The sequence below is a fragment of the Piliocolobus tephrosceles genome, chromosome 20, assembly GCF_002776525.5.
Source record: "Piliocolobus tephrosceles isolate RC106 chromosome 20, ASM277652v3, whole genome shotgun sequence".
Classification (NCBI taxonomy): domain Eukaryota; kingdom Metazoa; phylum Chordata; class Mammalia; order Primates; family Cercopithecidae; genus Piliocolobus; species Piliocolobus tephrosceles.
The window spans coordinates 35,695,776-35,713,258 of record NC_045453.1 but is presented as its reverse complement, the minus strand read 5'-3'; the positions used below and the strand labels follow the sequence as shown (position 1 = coordinate 35,713,258).

At 50.2% G+C, this 17,483-nt stretch overlaps 1 protein-coding gene across 2 annotated transcripts in view; it reads left to right on the top strand.

Annotated features, from left to right (window-relative positions):
- The first annotated feature begins 118 nt into the window (after nucleotides 1–118).
- Nucleotides 119–17,483, top strand: part of DIDO1 (death inducer-obliterator 1) — a 63,324-nt gene continuing 45,959 nt past the window's right edge. Inside the window, exon 1 of one of the 2 annotated variants that reach the window (XM_023183231.1) lies at nucleotides 119–277. The gene's annotated coding sequence lies outside the window, so the exon portion shown is untranslated. Of the gene's footprint in view, nucleotides 278–11,394; nucleotides 12,331–17,483 lie in introns of those variants that run through there. The other variant, XM_023183230.2, reaches the window with a different exon arrangement.

Genomic DNA, 17,483 nt, shown 5'->3' with positions numbered 1-17,483 from the left:
GCCCCTCAACACCTCTCGCGACAGCACGAGAGCGCGAGAGCGCGAGCCGATGACCAATGAAGCGCCCCCGCGAGGAGGCGGGGCGGACGGCCTCCCGGAAGCGCGGGACCTAGTTTCCGTCCTTGCGCAGAAGTCTCCTCGCGGAGTCCTCGCGCTACGGGTTGGCGCGAGAGTCAAAAGGCGTCGGCCGCCTGTGGCAAGATGGCTGCTGCGGGGGCGTTGGAGTGCGGAAACCTGGAGCCGGGATGGCGACGTCTACACTGAGTCGGAGGCGAAGGTCCCAGCTCTTTTCCTGTCGTTTGCGTGAGGCTGGACGGGGTGGGGCGGGGGAAAGGCGCCGGGTGTCCGCGGCCGCCCCTGAGACGGGGAAGAATCCCCTCCCGAGCGGCGGCCTTCCAGGGCTGGTGTCCCTAAGGCCCAGGGAGAGACCGCGGACACGAGACCGGGCTGGGCGAGAGCTGTGCTCTCGGCTTGTTGAAGCGAGTTCCTCGGCTTTACTCGAGATGTTATTGAGCGCGTCCTCACTCGAGGCCAGGTGGGGAATCAGAGGGCCCTGCCCTCAGGGCGCCTCCCAGGGGCTGCGCCGAAGGGCGGGTCGCGGCCAGGGCGCGCGGGACAAAGGAGACCCCACATGCTTGCGGGGCGGAGTCCTGGCGGCGGCGCGGGGCAGGGCCGGGGTTACTCGGTGACTGGAGACCGCCGGGCAGGAGCGCGGGTTGAGGCCGCACTTGGGTGTTTGCGCGTTTACTTGTTTATTGCCTGTCGGCTCGGGAGGAATGCGAACTCGGTCATCGCAGGGTCCCATGTTTCTGTTGCTGGGAAGTAACTTAAAGTATTTAATAAGAGCCGAAGGAAGCAATAGAGTCCTTGAGGGGCAGCCCCTGATTTCATCTGCTAGGAATTCACGGGACGGCTTCTTTCTGAAGTAGCAGTCGGGGGTGAGGTGGTTTCGTGTGTTTGCTTACAAGTGAGTTGAATAACGTGTGAGCTATGTCGGTCGGTCCACTCAGCGACAGTAAGTCCAGTTCGGCAAATAGTTTGGAGGAAGACTGGTTTTGGACATTTTCCGTTAATCGAAGGAGCTAAATCTACAGGTCTAAAGTCTTGACAACGTTATGCTTCATACGCACAGGCAGTACAAGACAGTAATTACATCATTTGCAACTACTTAACCCTATGGTCAACAGTTCTTGGTATTTATTTATTTGTTTATTTTAGACGGAGCCTCACTCTGTCGCCAGGCTGGAGCGCAGTGGCGTCATCTCGGCTCACTGCAACCTCCATCTCCCGGGTTCAAGCGATTCTTCTGTCTCAGCCTCTCGAGTAGCTGGGACTACAGGCGCGCGCCACCACGCCCAGCTAATTTTTGTATTTTTAGTAGAGATGGGGTTTCACCTTGTTGATCAGGCTGGTCTCGATCTCGACCTCGTGATCCGCCCGCCTCAGCCTCCCAAAGTGCTAGGAATTACAGGCGCGAGCCCCCGCGCCCGGCCTATTTTTATTTAATTTAATTAATTAATTAATTAATTTATTTATTTTGAGACGGCGTCTCGCTCTGTCGCCCAGGCTGGAGTGCAGTGTCCCGATCTCAGCTCACTGCAAGCTCTGCCTCCCGGGTTTACGCCATTCTCCTGCCTCAGCCTCCCGAGTAGCTGGAACTACAGGCGCCGCCACCTCGCCCGGCTAATATTTTGTATTTTTTAGTAGAGACGGGGTTTCACCGTATTAGCCAGGATAGTCTCGATCTCCTGACCTCGTGATCCGCCCGTCTGGGCGTCCCAAAGTGCTGGGATTACAGGCTTGAGCCACCGCGCCCGGCCTATTTTATTTATTTTTTGAGAAGGAGTCTCACTTTGTTGCCCAGGCTGGAGTGCACTGTCACGATATTGGCTCACTGCAACCTCCCCCTCCTGGGTTCAAGTGATTCTCCTGCCTCAGCCTCCCGAGTAGCTGGAACTACAGGTACGGGCCGCCGCGCCCGGCCAATAATTTTGTGTTTTTAGAACAGGCGGGGTTTCACCATGTTGGCCAGGCTGGTCTCGAACTCCTGACCTCAAATGATCACCCACCTTGGCCTCCCAGGGTCCTGGGATTACAGGCGTGAACCACTGCACCTGGCCTATTTTTATTTTTTAAGTTTTTTAGAGACGGGGTTTTGCCTTCTTGCCTAGGCTGGTCTCGATCTCCTGGGCTCAAGCCATCCTCCCACCTCGGCCTCCGAAGTGCTGGGTTTACAGGAGTTAGCCACCACGCCCAGCCTGAACATCAACGAAAAAGTGTGCAGGGGGATGCAAGTGTGCAAGGGGATGCGCGAGCAGAAAGCTTGAGTGCTAGCGCCTTAAGGGGACATTCCTTAACATTCCAGGTCAAAGAGGCTTTCTCAGTGCTTGCCTGTGGGTCACAGGTTAATACCTCTCCTCCCAGCAGCCAGCCAGTTACCAAGTCCTACTTGAGCCCCCTCCTTAATCTTCTCTAGAAACTGGCTCCTTTGTGTTGTTTCCCAGCCTCTTCCACCATAAATGGAAACCATCATCTTTGCTTTCTGGACTGCCAGGGCGTCTCCATAACTCCTGTTGAGTTCCAGAAGTCCTGTCACTACCTCTCACATAGCAGACAGGGTGATCTCTCCAAAAGCCATCACTCATTGACTCTAGCCTCCTAACATCCCTTGGGGACTCCCCAATTGCCTACGTAAAGTTAGCGCAGCTGTAAATCTGCACTCCTCATCTTACTCTCTGCTCCAGCCTTGCCAGCCCACTGGAGGTTTTCTCGTGTCAGCAAGCTTTGTTATCGCTGTGGTCTCACAGTCTGGGCCCTGCGTGTAAAACACTTCCCCTAGGCTAACTCCTGCTCACCTCCTCAGTAGAGACGAGGCTTTCTGGGGAAGTCTTCCCTAAACAAAGCTGGATTGAGTGCCTTGCCTTTGTGCTTGCACACAATCCTAAATTACCTCTTGGTGGCTCTTAGCACACGGTCCGTGTGGTTACTACCTGATGGATGTCGTGATTCACCATAAAATGGTAAGCTTCACGCGAGTTGATTATGGCTGAAGTCTAGTTCGTAATAGGAGCTCCATAAATATTTATTTGTTGAGTGATGAAGGAATAAATGAGAGAATGATTATGAGGATCTTAACTAGAAGCAATACTAGCAAAAATGGAAAGAGGCCTTCAGTCAGGAGGGAAATGAGCAGTCCTTGGTGGGATTGCTAATTTGTGGGAGCTAAGAAGGAAGACCCGAGTGATGCAGGTGAGTAGCACAGCTGATGAGGTGGTGGCACCAACTGAGAATGATCATGATGAAGAAGGAGGTGCAACAATGAGGTAGAGGTGGTGCGTTCAGCGTGGGCCTCATTGAATTGGAGGTGCCTGTAGGACACATCTAAAGCCCAAGGGGAAGAGCAAGGCGAGAGCTGAGAGTTGATGGGTACAGTATTCAGAGGAAGTCCGTGGAGACAAGGAGTGGATCAAGTCCGGAATGCAGAGCTGCAAGCTGTATTCACTGAGGAAGAAGTTGCCTATGAACGGTAGCAAGAAGGTGACCAGGGGCGTCTGACAAGAACCAGGGGCTTCAAAGGTGCTCCCTGAAGCCACAGGGTGTTGAGTTTCAAGAAGCTATGTTAGCAGTTTCCAGCAGGGAAGTCCAGGATGAAGCTGCCAAAACTCGCCATTTGATAGTTTTTGGTGAGAGAGCAAGAAGTTGAGTGATGTGATGGGAATGGGAAACATTGGAGTGTGGTGAACAGGGGTGAGGTGAAGACAGCGTAGGATATTGAAGGCGTTCAGAAGCCATTAGGGCCACGCACATATGTACTGAGAAGTGAGCAGTGAGCTAGATGCCATCAAATGCTGCAGCAGCAGGTGAGACTGAGGAGCAGGGAGGGGGATCAAGGATCATTTCTCAGCTTCTGGCCTATGAATGTATAGGGTGGTGGGACCATCCTCTGGATAGGGAACGCCAGAGAAGAGTCTGGATGTATGTAGTAGGGAGGTCGGAAGTCCTAAGCTCATTTTGCTTGTATTAGATAGGTTTTGAAGTGCAGTTGAGGCATTCACATGGAGATGCCAGGGGGGCAGGTGAATGACGGTGCCTGGATCCAGGCAGAGATAAACGCACCTACAGCCAGGTGTGCATGAAGTCTCCGTGGAGAAGGTATAGGTGGAGCGAGAGGAGGAGAACCTGGGCCAGAGCTCTGAAGACACCAGCATGGAGGGTCACCAAGGGTGCAGGAGAGCAGAAAAGAGGTAGATGGGTCCTGGGACAGCTTGAGAGGGTGCAGGGCTACACCGGTTGACATCTGGGACAGTGACAAGGATTTCAACCTGCTGGCTTCATTAACTGCCTGAGCTTTCCTGTGACGGAGGTGGGCATGTGGACTAGAGAAACCACAGGCTTGGCCCTTACCGTCAGCTGAGGGGCAACCAGGTGTTCAGAGCTTCCAGTGTCTTGCAAGCTGAGGTGGTGGCTTTGAACTTCAGTTGTTTCATATTGAAAGAGATGAACAGAAAGAAGAGTGCTAAAGGTATATTAATTGTAAAAGAACATTAATGAGTTTTTAAAAAGGGGAAAGCAGTTTGCCTAGGCTGGAGTGCAGTGGCGTGATAACAGCTCACTGCAACCTACACCTCCCAGCTAATCCTCCCATGTTAGCCTCTTGAGTAGCTGGGACTACAAGCGAAAGCCGCCACACCCAGCTGATTTCGTTTATTTTTTGTAGAGGAGAGTTCTCACTATGTTGCCCAGGCTGTTCTCAAACTTCTGGGCGCAAGCAATCCTCCTGCCTCGGCCTCCCAGAGTGCTGGGATTATAGGTGTGAGCCACTACGTAGTGTTTCCTGTACTCAAATCATAGAATGTTTGAAAAACCAGGATATCAGCCATGTTTCAAAATCACATTATTCCCATGGATGTTTTGTTTTACTCTCAAAACCCAAAAGCATAAAATCAAACCCCTACATACTGGAGACTTCAGGCTTTCAAAGAGATTGGGCAAATCAAACCACCTTATTTTTCAGGATAGTTGATAAACCCATCTGTTGTTGATGCTCAGAATGATTAGCACAAGTAGGAAGGAAATATGCAGACCTCAATTTTCATAGACTTCACTTTTCACAGTATTTTAAACAATTATTCTTAGACGTTGGAAAGGGGTAAGGAAAATTTTTCCTATTTAGTCTGCTGCACATATTCTTTTTTTTTTGGAGACAGAATTTCACTCTTGTTGCCCAGGCCGGAGTGCAGTGGCGCGATTTTGGCTCACCACAACCTCCGCCTCCTGGTTTAAGCAATTCTCCTGCCTCAGCCTCCTGAGTAGCTGGGATTACAGACATGTGCCACCACGCCCGGCTAATTTTGTATTTTTAGTAGAGATAGGGTTTCTTCATGGTTGTCAGGCTGGTCTCAAACTCCAGACCTCAGGTGATCCGCCTGCCTTGGCCTCCCAAAGTGCTGGGATGAGAGGCATGAGCCACCACCCCTGCTCTGCTGCACATATTCTGACACCATGTGTTTGGTGAACCCAGACCCTGTAGAGCATCTTTAACTGGCGATTGTTTGATATAGGTGCCCTTCCCCCTCCCTCGTTTTGCCTGATTTTATTTCCCTTTCTAGATTATACCACTCAATCAGGAAGCACTGAATATTTTGTAAGTTTGTTTGGGTGAGAGCAAGAATAATCTTTTCTTGATTTTTTTGTTTTTTAAACCTTTAACTGCTGCTGAGGTTGAGACATAAGCTATCTAGCATGCTGTTACCTGAAACACACATGGCAGGAGGGAAGGCGATACAGTCCTGCCATTGCAGGCCAGTGGGAAAGGCCAAAGAGTGTTTTGAGTAGCAATGTACATGGTCAAAGCATCATGTATGTACTATTTCATTTGAGTTTGATTATGCACTTTGAACCTGGCTGGTTAGGATTTGATAGACAGTTATTGGTTTGGGATCTTTTTTATGAAAATTAACAAAAAATATATATAAATATACACACCTACATGTGGATAGTTCTGTCTGTGTCTTAAGTTCCTCGTGTGCATGCAGCTGTTGTGGTCACATGTCTGATGGGCAGGTAGAGGTAGAAATAGAGTTCCTGTGTTCCCCAGGCTGGCCTTCAACTCCTGGGCTCCAGTGATCCTCCCTCCTGGGCCTCCCGAAGTGTTGAGATGACAGGCATGGGCCACCGTGCCTGGCTCTACATTTACTCTTTAAATACTTTCCTATTGGAATGAAAGAGGCAGGGTGGCTCACATCTATAATCCCAGCACTTTGGGGAGGCTGAGACAGGAGGATTCCTTGAGGCCAGGAGTCTGAGACTAGCCAGGTCAACAAAGCAAGACCTCCCTGCTGTTTCTTAAAAGAAGGGAAAAACCCTCAGGTTCCCATTTGGGTATCTTTTGGAAACTGCTGATAGCTCAGCCTTTGTTGTTACTGTTGGTATTTCCTCCAAACACACTCTCAGTTTTACCATTTTGTTTTTGTGAACTAAGCAAGAACAGGAATTAATTTATACAGTTAATCCTATCTGGACAAATTCTGGAAGATTACTGAAGTCTCTTTCACTTTTTTTTTTTTTTGAGACGGAGTCTCGCTGTGCTGCCCAGGCTGGAGTGCAGTGGCCAGATCTCAGCTCACTGTAAGCTCCGCCTCCCGGGTTTACGCCATTCTCCTGCCTCAGCCTCCCGAGTAGCTGGGACTACAGGCGCCTGCCACCTCGCCCGGCTAGTTTTTTGTATTTTTTAGTAGAGACGGGGTTTCACCGTGTTAGCCAGGATGGTCTCGATCTCCTGACCTCGTGATCCGCCCGTCTCGGCCTCCCAAAGTGCTGGGATTACAGGCTTGAGCCACCGCGCCCGGCCTCTTTCACTTCTTAAAGTGTTTTCATTTAAGAAAAAAATCTTTAATTGTAGTCTACACAATTGTAGCCCTATCCCTCCCCGTGAGGTCCCATACTCGGGAGGCATTGAGGTTAGGCAGAAGGCACAAGAATGGGGCCAGGGCCCATTGCTCTGGAACTGATGGCTGCCTCTGACCTCATGGACATCCCTGCACCTTCTTCCTGGTGCTCACCAGCAGATGTAGGAATTCAGTCATCCATGGCTTCGTTTCCCCTTTTTCCGTGGTCTATGTTCCATGGTGTGAATAGCCTGTAAGGGTAAATATCCTATTTGGGTACAACCGCTTTACTCTTATTCTGTCAGAATCTGTGAAAGCGTTTTTTTGGCTTTCTTGTTTGCTGTGTTCCTTTAAAGATGGTTGAGATAAAACCACTTAGAAAAGAAAGTTTTTTGCCTTATACTTACTAAAATATTGATTTATTCCAAAGTTGTCTTTATTTACTTTTCACTGACCTCAAAGGGAAAACTTAGACAACTCAGAGAAACATGAAACATTCTCAGAGGAAGGAGTAATGAGCATGGTTCTGCATTAATGTGTTCTCTCCTTAGCAGAGGATATAGAACTACTGCAGCTCGGGCCAGGCGTGGTGGGGTGGCTCATGCCTGTAATCCCAGCACTTTGGGAGGCAGAGGCGGGTGGATGCCTGGAGTCCAAGACCAGCCTGGGCAACACAGTGAAACCCCATCTCTACAAAAAATACAAAAATTAGCCAGGTGTGGTGGCGCGCGCCTGTAGTCCCAGCTACTCAGGAGGCTGAGGCAGAAGGGTTGCTTGAGCCTGGGAGGCGGAGCTTGCAGACAGCCAGTATCACACTACTGCACTCCAGTCTGGCGACAGAGTGAGACCTTGTCTCAAGGAAAGCAGCACTACAAACTGCAGCTCATTCTTTCTAAAGATATCTGGAAAATGACAGAAGACAGAGTAACACATCCAGATTCAGTTCCCGACCATGAGAAGTTCCTTTTGCCTTGTTTGTGGATATTGTTGTTAGTTCATTGCAGCTGTCTGGAGTAACGTACAGAGGCTAATGTGATCAAAGAAAGATTCATCCCTTGTTTTTCTAGTTAAAAGTCATAGCACAGGTTTCCAGTAACATTCAAATGATAAGACACTGTCCATAATGCTAATTACAAAAATGCAGTATTAAAGTAATTTGGTACAGCATTTAAGGGGGGGTGATCCCTCCTCCCATCTCATTTCCCTCCCTTTTTTGTATTTCACATTTATTCTTTTGCCTAAGACAGAAAATTGGTATGATTCTCGAATATGCTGCATAGAACATGTAGCTCCATCACATCCCACAGCTTTCTAGAGGTCTTCGGGGTTGGAACACGAAGTTTAACTTCTGTTTCTGTTTTTCCTTGAATTCTTTCGTTTCCTGGCCCTTTTCCATCCTGTCAGTTCCCCTTAACTTACCACCCACTGTCGTCCATACTCCCCCTCTGTGTTGGTTGTCTCAAAACAGCATTCAGCGGAATTCACTGAGTGGGTGAATTCTGTGAAGTTGCCTTTTCTGGCAGTGCTGTTGCTCAGTGATGCACAAACATGGCATTTGCCCTTTGGTAGACAAAGATCTGGTTTTTGTTTTGTTTTGTTTTGTTTTTTTTGTTTTTTGTTTTGTTTTGAGATAGAGTCTCCCAGACTGGAGTGCAGCGGGTTCAAGAAATTCTCCTGCCTTATCCCCCGAGTAGCTGGGATTACAGGTGCCTGCCACCACGCTCGGCTAATTTCTATTTTTAGTAGAGATGGGGCTTCACCATGTTGGTCAGGCTGGTCTTGAACTCCTGACCTCAGGACCTCAGGTGATCCGCCCACCTCAGCCTCACAAAGTGCTGAGATTACAGGCGTAAGCCACTGCGCCCGGCAAATCTGGCTAATATTCTTTAAAGGAGCCAAAGGCAGTGCTTTACTGTTTGCTTTGAGGGGAAGTAGTGGCCGATCTGATTGTGACACCTTTTAGCATTGGTGACTTGATTTATCTAAAGTTAACTGTTAAAGTTAGCTGGACTTATACAATGTAAAAGTAATGAAAATTCATCAGTTTCTCCAAAAAAACAGCAACACCACCACACAGAGCACACAGTGGCTGAAGTTTTTGTTAGCAATAAGAATACAGTAGGCATATATATATATGCATATATATATACACACACGTACACACATACATATATGTATACACGTACACATATATGTATACATACATGTACACACATATATGTATTCCCCCCCCCGGGAATTCACATTCTCCTCCTGGGTAAAGGAGAGGGTTGTATTTTGTGATTCCTTTTTCCTGCCCCAAGTGGCTAGCGATACAGCCCCAGCGCGCCGGGCACTGAGTCCCTGGAGCACGGCGTGGGGGGCCTGGCGCAGACACGACTCAGGACCGGGTCGGTCTCCGGCCAGAAAGAACTATGTTCCGGCCGCCCGGGTCGCGGGCCCAGGATGCATCACTGCAGGCCTCCATCCTGCCTCGGCGGAAGTCTGCAAGAATCCTGCGGGCGTCCTCCAGAGCGAGCAGAGGAGGAGCTCAGCGCCGAGGCCCAAGCGCACCCCGCCGTGGTCCCTCCCCGTGCCCCTCCGCCGCTGCTCCCCTCGCAAAGGAGAGACCTGGACGCTGCCCGGTGGCCTTGGCGAGGGCCCTGTCCTTAGCCGCTCTGAATCCCCAGTGAGAAGAATGAAACGTCCTGACGCTGTCCGGCTTCCGGTTCTTGGAGAGGGCGGGAACTCTCCGCCGAGAGAACTGTGCGGAGTCAGGAAGCGCTGGCGCTCCTTGGCTTTCACGAGACTAAGCGAAATCCGACTTTAAACCAAGTAAAGCCGGCTGCCTGCTGGAGCATTTTTGTCAGAGTATTTTTATTTTGGGATCAGGGTATTCTGCTGCGGACCCTGAGTCCCAATGGAGGAGGCTTATAATCGCGGAAAGGAATTTTCTTTCTTTTTTTTTTTTGGAAAGAATTGCTGAGTTTTCCGGATTGTACTTTCAAAAACTTTCCTTAAACTTTGCGTGGCGTGTGTGTTGCAGAAACTGGTGTCTACACGTTACAAAAGTGTACTGTTTACACCTATTTGTGATGCACCCATCGTGTTTTTTTCCCATGGACCACCTATTAAACTTCCTGCTGGAGCGCTCTTGGCCCCCTTCCTGCTTTCCGGGCCACATCCTGTTGTAAATCGGTGCTACTTGTGGGGTTTTGTTTGTGGATTGGGGATATTTAAGGAACAATTTATTGAAACTACTGAAGACTTTGTTTCCTCCTTTGGGTTTTACGTTTTAAATAAATTCGGTTAGGAAAAAGCATTCTTTTGCTAGTGGAGTTCAAATTCAAATACCCAGACTGTAGATTCTCCAAATGCCTTTCTCACCAGGGAGGGCAGCTCCCAGGAGTAGTGACGGCAGGTAAGCTGGGATAGGCTGACTTCATCACCTCGTAGGTGGGGAAGGCCAGAATGGATAGTCTGGCCAGGCCTCCACAGCCGAGCCAGCTTCTGGGTGGCGGGGGAGATGAGAACGGGAGGCCGGTTCCGGTGTCCTCTGGACTTGCAGGAAGGCAGGCATTCTGCGTATCCCTGAGCACTGCGGTAAGCGTTCCGTTTACTCATGTATTCCTGCCTTTTTCTTCCTCTTGGTTCTCTTGTCCCTGAGCCGCCTTGTCCACTCTTTCTATTCCCTTAGAGCCTTTCCATCTATCTCCTGAGTGCCCAACCTGAAACTGCACCCAAGAGTTAAAATCTCTTAAAATCTCACCGTCTTGCAGAAAGAAATTGAGGCTGGTTTAAAGATCCTCAGCTAAAGAGAGTGGGCTGAGGTTCCCCCATACCAGTTGGATTCAGAGAGAGCCTCTTGTAGGGAGGCCTCATGTGGTCTTCACCTGGGCCTCAGCATGTGAGCCCTCCTTTAACAGAGAGCTCGCGGAAGACCACAGTACTTGTTAAAGGTGGTCTCAACCCCGTCTCAGCTTCCCACTGCCCCATGTCTGAGGGCAAAAACCCCTCTTTGCAACCTGAAGACACACTCAAGATGGAAGACTGTCAAGGCCATCCCTGCCAGATTCCATTAATGTGGTCCTAATGGGCCACACCAGCATGAAACAAACTGTGTTGGATTCCTTTGAAGAAAACTAAGTCCGCCTCAGAAACTGGCAGACCCTGTAATCAATCTTCAGAGGTATTATTTAGAAAAGCACACCTGCCTCAAAGCCCCTGGTTCATCCACGGAAGCATCGCAGAAGCCTCTGTATTAGGGGCAGCTTTACGGCACTCTGGGCCCCTTTTGCTCTTGACCAGGGCTGACGCCAAAGGCTAGATGGTGCATGCTTCCAGGTAGGGGATCACTGTTCACAGAAGCGGAAGCAATGGGGCCACCTCCCCCTACAAGTCCCTGCCCTCGGAGCAAGTGGCCAGTGCCCATGGTGCCTCAAGGCAGCAACTGCCCCTCCTGCCCCCTCCCAGTCTCTTTCCTGCAGTATCTGGGGACAGACAGGTGATGGGGTGTCACTGTAGTTACTATTGAGGGAACTGAAGAAAATCCACATGGAAGGTTAACATCTACCATACCTCACTTTCCCCTCGCTTGATTGTAAATGTCTAATCGTTCCCTCCAACCCCTGTGGGCAAACATATCCATGCATTCTTTGAGTTCTAGCTACTGGTCAGTAGTTCTGAGTGTAGAATTGACATGGTGGGACACAGCCAAGGTCCCTGGGGCCTAGAGGTCCAGCGTGCCCGCCTCCCTTTCTCGCTGTGCTCCTTCCGCTCCCCCCACCCCACGCTCTTGGTTTCTGGCGCCGAGCTTGGGAGGGAGGCAGCTGGATAGGGTCTTCAAGTTGGAGGGAAACCCCGCCCACGCCTGGACCCCGCCGCTCCCTGCCACTCCCAGCCGAGGCCGTCGGGAGCTTGCGGTTTGAGAAATACAATCTGGAAGAGAAAACTTGGGCCTTTTCTTCCATTATCCTCTGTCCCCGCCCCCCACACCTCTTACAAATTTAGCCCAGGAGCTTCCTATCCCCACCGACTTGAAGGGTTTATCGGTCTTAAGAGCGAAATCCTGGCGGAGTGCAGTCCCTCGGGGCTAGCATCCACGTTCCGCCTTTGCCCTGCCCGAGCTGTTCCGAGGGATCCCTGCAAGGGCAGCGCTCCAGCTTTCACCCTTGGGGTCGGGGAAATAAGGCGTCCACAAAGGGTGCAACCAAGTCATCGTCAGTGCAGACCCAAAGGACGCACCCGAAGTGCAGGTAGGGAAGGCGGGCGCATGCGCGCAGTACGGGGTTAGGCTTCCCAGCCTGGGGCTCCGCTCTAGCCCCGCAGCGTCTCGGTGGCCGGCCTCGTCCTCCGCCCACCGCGCGGGGGCGCCGCTCTAGCCCCGCGCCGTCTCGGTGGCCGGCCGCCCACTCCACGGCGTTCGGGGAAATGGCTGCGAGACCCTACAGGCCTGCGGCCTGCGGTAAGTGGCGTCCCGGGCGTCGGGTAGAGGAGCCGGCTGCTGCTTGGGCCGCCCTTGGGAGCGGGGCGGGGCCGGCATCGGAGCCCGGCCGGTGAGAGCCGCGGATCCCTCAGAGGCCGCTCCGGCCGAGAAGATGGCGGCCGCGGAAGGGAGCGAGCGGGCGGGCGGGGCCGGTGAGAGCAGCCCCGGGCAGGGGGCGCGGGCCTCAGACGCCGGCCCTGGTGGGCTGCGTGAGGTTGAGGCGACTGGCGAGCACTCTGTGGTCGCGGCAGGAACGGTTTCGAGGGTGGAAGTCGGGGCGGCAGCTCGCGGGGAGGAGCGGAAGGCTGGCCTGGGCGAGTGCGGCCCGGGGCTCGGGGGGCCGCGCAGCTGGCTTATAGGCGCAGCTGGTTTCCCTAGGCATCCCTGGGAGCCTTGGCGCTTCCTCCCGGGCCTTGGGTGCGGCCACCCCGTGGCCGGCTTAGCTTCTGGCGTGCCTTCGGGGGATTCCGGCACTGCGGGGCGGCTGGCGCTGCGGGAAGCGCGAAGAGCGCGGATTCGCTTCCCAGAGAATGCGTCGTTACCTCCCCGCGCTGGTTTTCAGTTTTTTTGTGGAATCGTTCGTTGCGTTGGTGTGTACTGGCCGTATCTGTGACACATTTTGCCTTCCAGTGACCCTGGAAGCCGAAAAGGCCAGTTCCTGCGCTTGGCGGGAGGGGTGCCGGTGCTGCCTCCGCTGCGGCGTCCGGGCTCCTCCTCGCAGTTTTGAGACAGTGGAGGTCAGGGCCGGCATTTTTGCTGTAAATAAAGCACCTTAATATTTAAGTTTAGAGTTTGGGCCATAGGTAGCAGTAGTTTACAGAGTTACCAGTTATTGAAAACACTTTTTAATTTGTGCCTGGGCCATTGATATCCATGTCATCTGCCTGCTGATGGAATGAGATTTGAGCCTAGTGTACTCAGGGACTTAGAGGAGGGAAAGGGCAGATGGGAACGCCTTTTCGGTATATTCACATAGTCTAGCTATACCCCGTTTTGCATGGTTCCCTAGGGCCACGTATGACTTGGTTGAAATACAGTTCTCAGCAGTGAAAAGGTCCTTAGCAGAGTGTTTTAAGGAGTAAATACAGTCATTTTATTAATGGACATTCATTGCATACTGTGTTAGCACGAGGGATATAGCAGTGACCAAGGTGGCCCCTGTCCCAGTCCTCCTGGAGACAAGTTCAGTGGGGAACTTGAGAGATTATTTCAGCTCCTTCCTTTAAATCAGATGTTGCCAACCCATTTACCCTGGAGCGTAGGGCTCGTTAGTGGCCCTTTGGGTTGCTGTTTGTGTATGTATGTGTGTCTGTGACTATTCCACTATTTTTCTATTTTAAATACAGCATAGACATCTCAGAAGTGTCACCCAGGAAGACAGACACAGCCCTGTTGTGAAACTCCCTGCCTAATGCACACTTGGTTTCCTACTTGCTGTGTACATGGGGAGGAGGTGTCTGTTCTTGTAGACTTGTTTCAACAAGTTTCATGAGTACGATACCTCTTACCTTGTTTTGGGAAAGCGTATATCTTGAATTTTGTGCAGGCTTTCCACCAGAGGCTGACCCTTAGTAGTAGTTGGTTGAATTCAGATTATGTCAAGCAGAGCGAATTGTGCTGTGATGAGAAGACAGGGCACAAATAAGATAATTTGTGATTGACTGCCCAGCTGTACCTATGGTTACCAGACAGCCCAGCCCATGTTGCATGTGTATGTGTGAGCATCACAATGGCTTGTCTAGGACGTGTGTATCATCAGTTTGGCCTTGAAGGGTGGTGGAGTTTCTTCATGTGAGGAGGGAATGATTGGAATGGGCATTGGCTCCCGTTTTGTTTCGCGGTGAAGTTGGCAGGTTCTGCTGTTGATACTGTGTTTTTCTACAGCCTTAGGGTCATAATTCCTTAAGGTCAGTACTGTGGAGCCCAGTGGGGTGCTTCTTTTTAGTGTTTATTTTTAAGCTGTGCCACGTCTTCAGTGTTTGGAATCTCTGTAAACAAGGCACGTTTTTCCTTTTTGTATACCTGTCCAAGTGTGTACATGATACCAAGTGGCTTGTTGGGCTCTTGAAGAGCAAAGATTGAATGTGTTTAACAGGTGACTCCCTACTGTCCGTGGTCCCTGCACTCTCCACTTGCCTGAGAGGTCTCATCTCTGTCTGGCAGGCTTAGAAGACCACTCGGAAATTCTCTGTCAACAGAGTCTCTCACTTACCTTTCTGATTTAAATGATGGGGTCCCTTACAGTGGATACTAAGATCAGCCTCTTTATGGCTGCTATCAAATGATGTTCGTTAACTGCATTACAAAGGTTCTGTGATGAACAGTTAATGGAAATGTACTGATTGGGAAAGAGGAGGCCAAAGAACGAAGTCCGCTTTGCTGATTTCCTGTGCGTGTCCACACTCATCTGTGAGACAGTCTGTGCTGTCCAGGCCCATTTTATTTTTTGAGTAGTAATTTTGAGGGTAAGTTGTTATATGAATAGGTGATTGTACATATTTTGATAAGAATTCTGTAACCATGACCATAAAACTTCACAGGTGGTAATGATCGTGTGTTAAATTGTAAAGGAGGCATTTCTCTCCTTGGGTACCAAATTTTGATGCCATGGTTTTGTTTTGCATATGCTGATACAGACATTTAAGTGGTTATTTAATATACCTTTTTAATAAGATAAATCAACTTTTTTTCCAAAATGAAGATACCTTAATGTGTTTGGTTACAAAAATAATACACATACAGGAAACTTAAACATTATGTAAAAATAGTAAAAACACCGGAAAGGGCACTGTCCTGAAAAGCTCCACATTACAGCTGTTTTGCACTAGTGAATGGGATGTGTTGGAGGCTGTGGCCACTGCCCTGGCCAGCTTGTCCCTGCCTCTCACTCGCGTGCCAAGGAGTTTTTTTCATGGCTGTGCATGTGATGATTCATCACCTTGGCTCATGCCTGGAATCCCAGCACTTTGGGAGGCCAAGACGCTTGTCAGAAGTTCGAGACCAGCCTGGCCAACATGGTGAAACCCCGTCTCTAATTAAAAATACAAAAATTAGCTGAGTTTGGTGGCACCTGCCTGTAATCCCAGCTACTTGAGAGGCCGCGGTGGAAGAATCGCTTGAACCTGGGAGGTCAGGTTGCAGTGAGCTGAGACCTGGCCACTGCACTCCAGCCTGGGCAACAGAGCGAGACTCCAAAAAAAAAAAAAAAGAAGAATTCCCTTAAGCCAAGCCCGCAGATGCATTCCTGTAGTTCCAGCACTTTGGGAGGCTGAGGCCAGAGGCCAGAGGATCTCTTGAAGCCAGGAGTTCCAGGCTATAGTGAGCTGTGATTGTGCTACTGCTCTCCAGCCTGGGTGACAAAGCAAGACTCTGTCCACCCCCCATCCCCCCCAAAAAAAGAATTTCACTATATAGATGTTTCTTGATTTTTCAAAGTAGTCTGTTAGTTTGTGTTCCGTTTGTCACCTGAGGAAAAAAAACTCATAAGTTTGTGTGTACTTCCTACTTACTTCTTCTGGGTCACCGGGAAGCACTCCCTGCCCTCCATGAAAACAGTATGTCTCCTGCTCTCTTCCCTGTGCCAAGCCCATATCGGGCTGTTAGCAAATATGTCGGATAAATAGACTCGCCAAAGAGGGCGTTTCTCTCCAAACCCTCGCCAGCACAGGCTGTGTCGCTTTCTCAGGTGGCACCTACTGTCGCACACTTGCCACAGATGATTTGGCACTTGACATGTTGCTTCAGAAAACCTTGTAGGAAGCTGTGAGGTCATTACCATCCCCATTTCACAGACAGGAAAGTGCGGCCCTTAGAAGCACTGCCTGATACCCTGTGGCCCCCGCATTTGTAGACAGATGCACTGCCTGGTACACTGTGGGCCTCTTCCCCCCCGTCCCCCCACTGCCGCTGTTACCATTTGCAGCTGGGGTCTAACCCTGCGTTCATCGACAGGTTTCCCCTTGAGCCCCCCAACCTCCCATCTGCTTCACTGAGGACTTGTCCTGGTTGTAAATGTCTGGGTGGGGGTGGGCACTGCTGGCTGCAGCTGTCAGGACTGGGAACGCGGAACCTGCACCAAGGGGAGTGGGCCCCAGGGATACTCCCAAGACCCTGGAGACACAGGCCAGGTAGACACTGGCCTGGCCTCTTTGGATTTGCTAGACTGTAACTAAAACATAATGTTTTCCCTTTCACATGTTTGAGTAGTAAAATATCTTTCTGCTCACTTCTTCCCACCCATGCAGCAGTGATTGGGGGCCCGGGAAGTTGCTTGTCATAACGTGTTTGACTCTGTCGAATCCAGCTGTACATGTAAAAATGGATACAGAAAAAAACCCTTTTATGTCAAAACTCCTCTTTGTCTTCAGCTGGGACCATCCCCCTACCCCCTAAAACAGAACTAGACATTGGCCTCTCAATCCCAGGGAAAGAAAGGAAGATTCCAGTTGAAATACAAAGTTAATTCTTGACTTTTGAGTTTACAAGGTCCCCAAGCAGTAATTTTGCCCCTTAGGCTGTGACCTTCATGAATTGGAATTCCAGGCTGGGTGTGAGGGCTGATGCACTTTGGGAGGCTGAGGCGTGATAATCACTTGAGCCCAGGAGTTCGAGATCAGACCGGGCAACATGGCAAAACCCTGTTATTGGTTGGGGGGGATATATATATAAATTCATATATGTATAAATTATATATTTTTTGTATGTTTATATATAATTTATATTACATATATAGATATATAATGTATATTAATTTGTATATATATAAATTTATATATATATATATAAATAGCCGGGCACTGTAGTGCATGCTTGTAGTCGCAGCTACCAGGGAGGCTGAGGTAGAAGGATAACCTGAGCCCAGGGAGATTGAGGCTGCAGTGAGCCTTGATAAGTCGCTCCACTGCCCTCCGGCCTGGGTGACAGAGAGAGACCCCATCTCAACTACAACAAAAAAATTGGCTGCAGTTCCAATTTGAGAAGCAATTCATGTGAGAGAAGGGGTTTTAAAGAAGAAACCGCATTCTCTCCACCTGAACTTAGGTGGACATCATCTCACTTGGCCTTGTCAGTAATCACATGAAACTGAATGAGAATAGACGGGGTGTCTGGAAAAATCGAATGTGAAAGCAGTA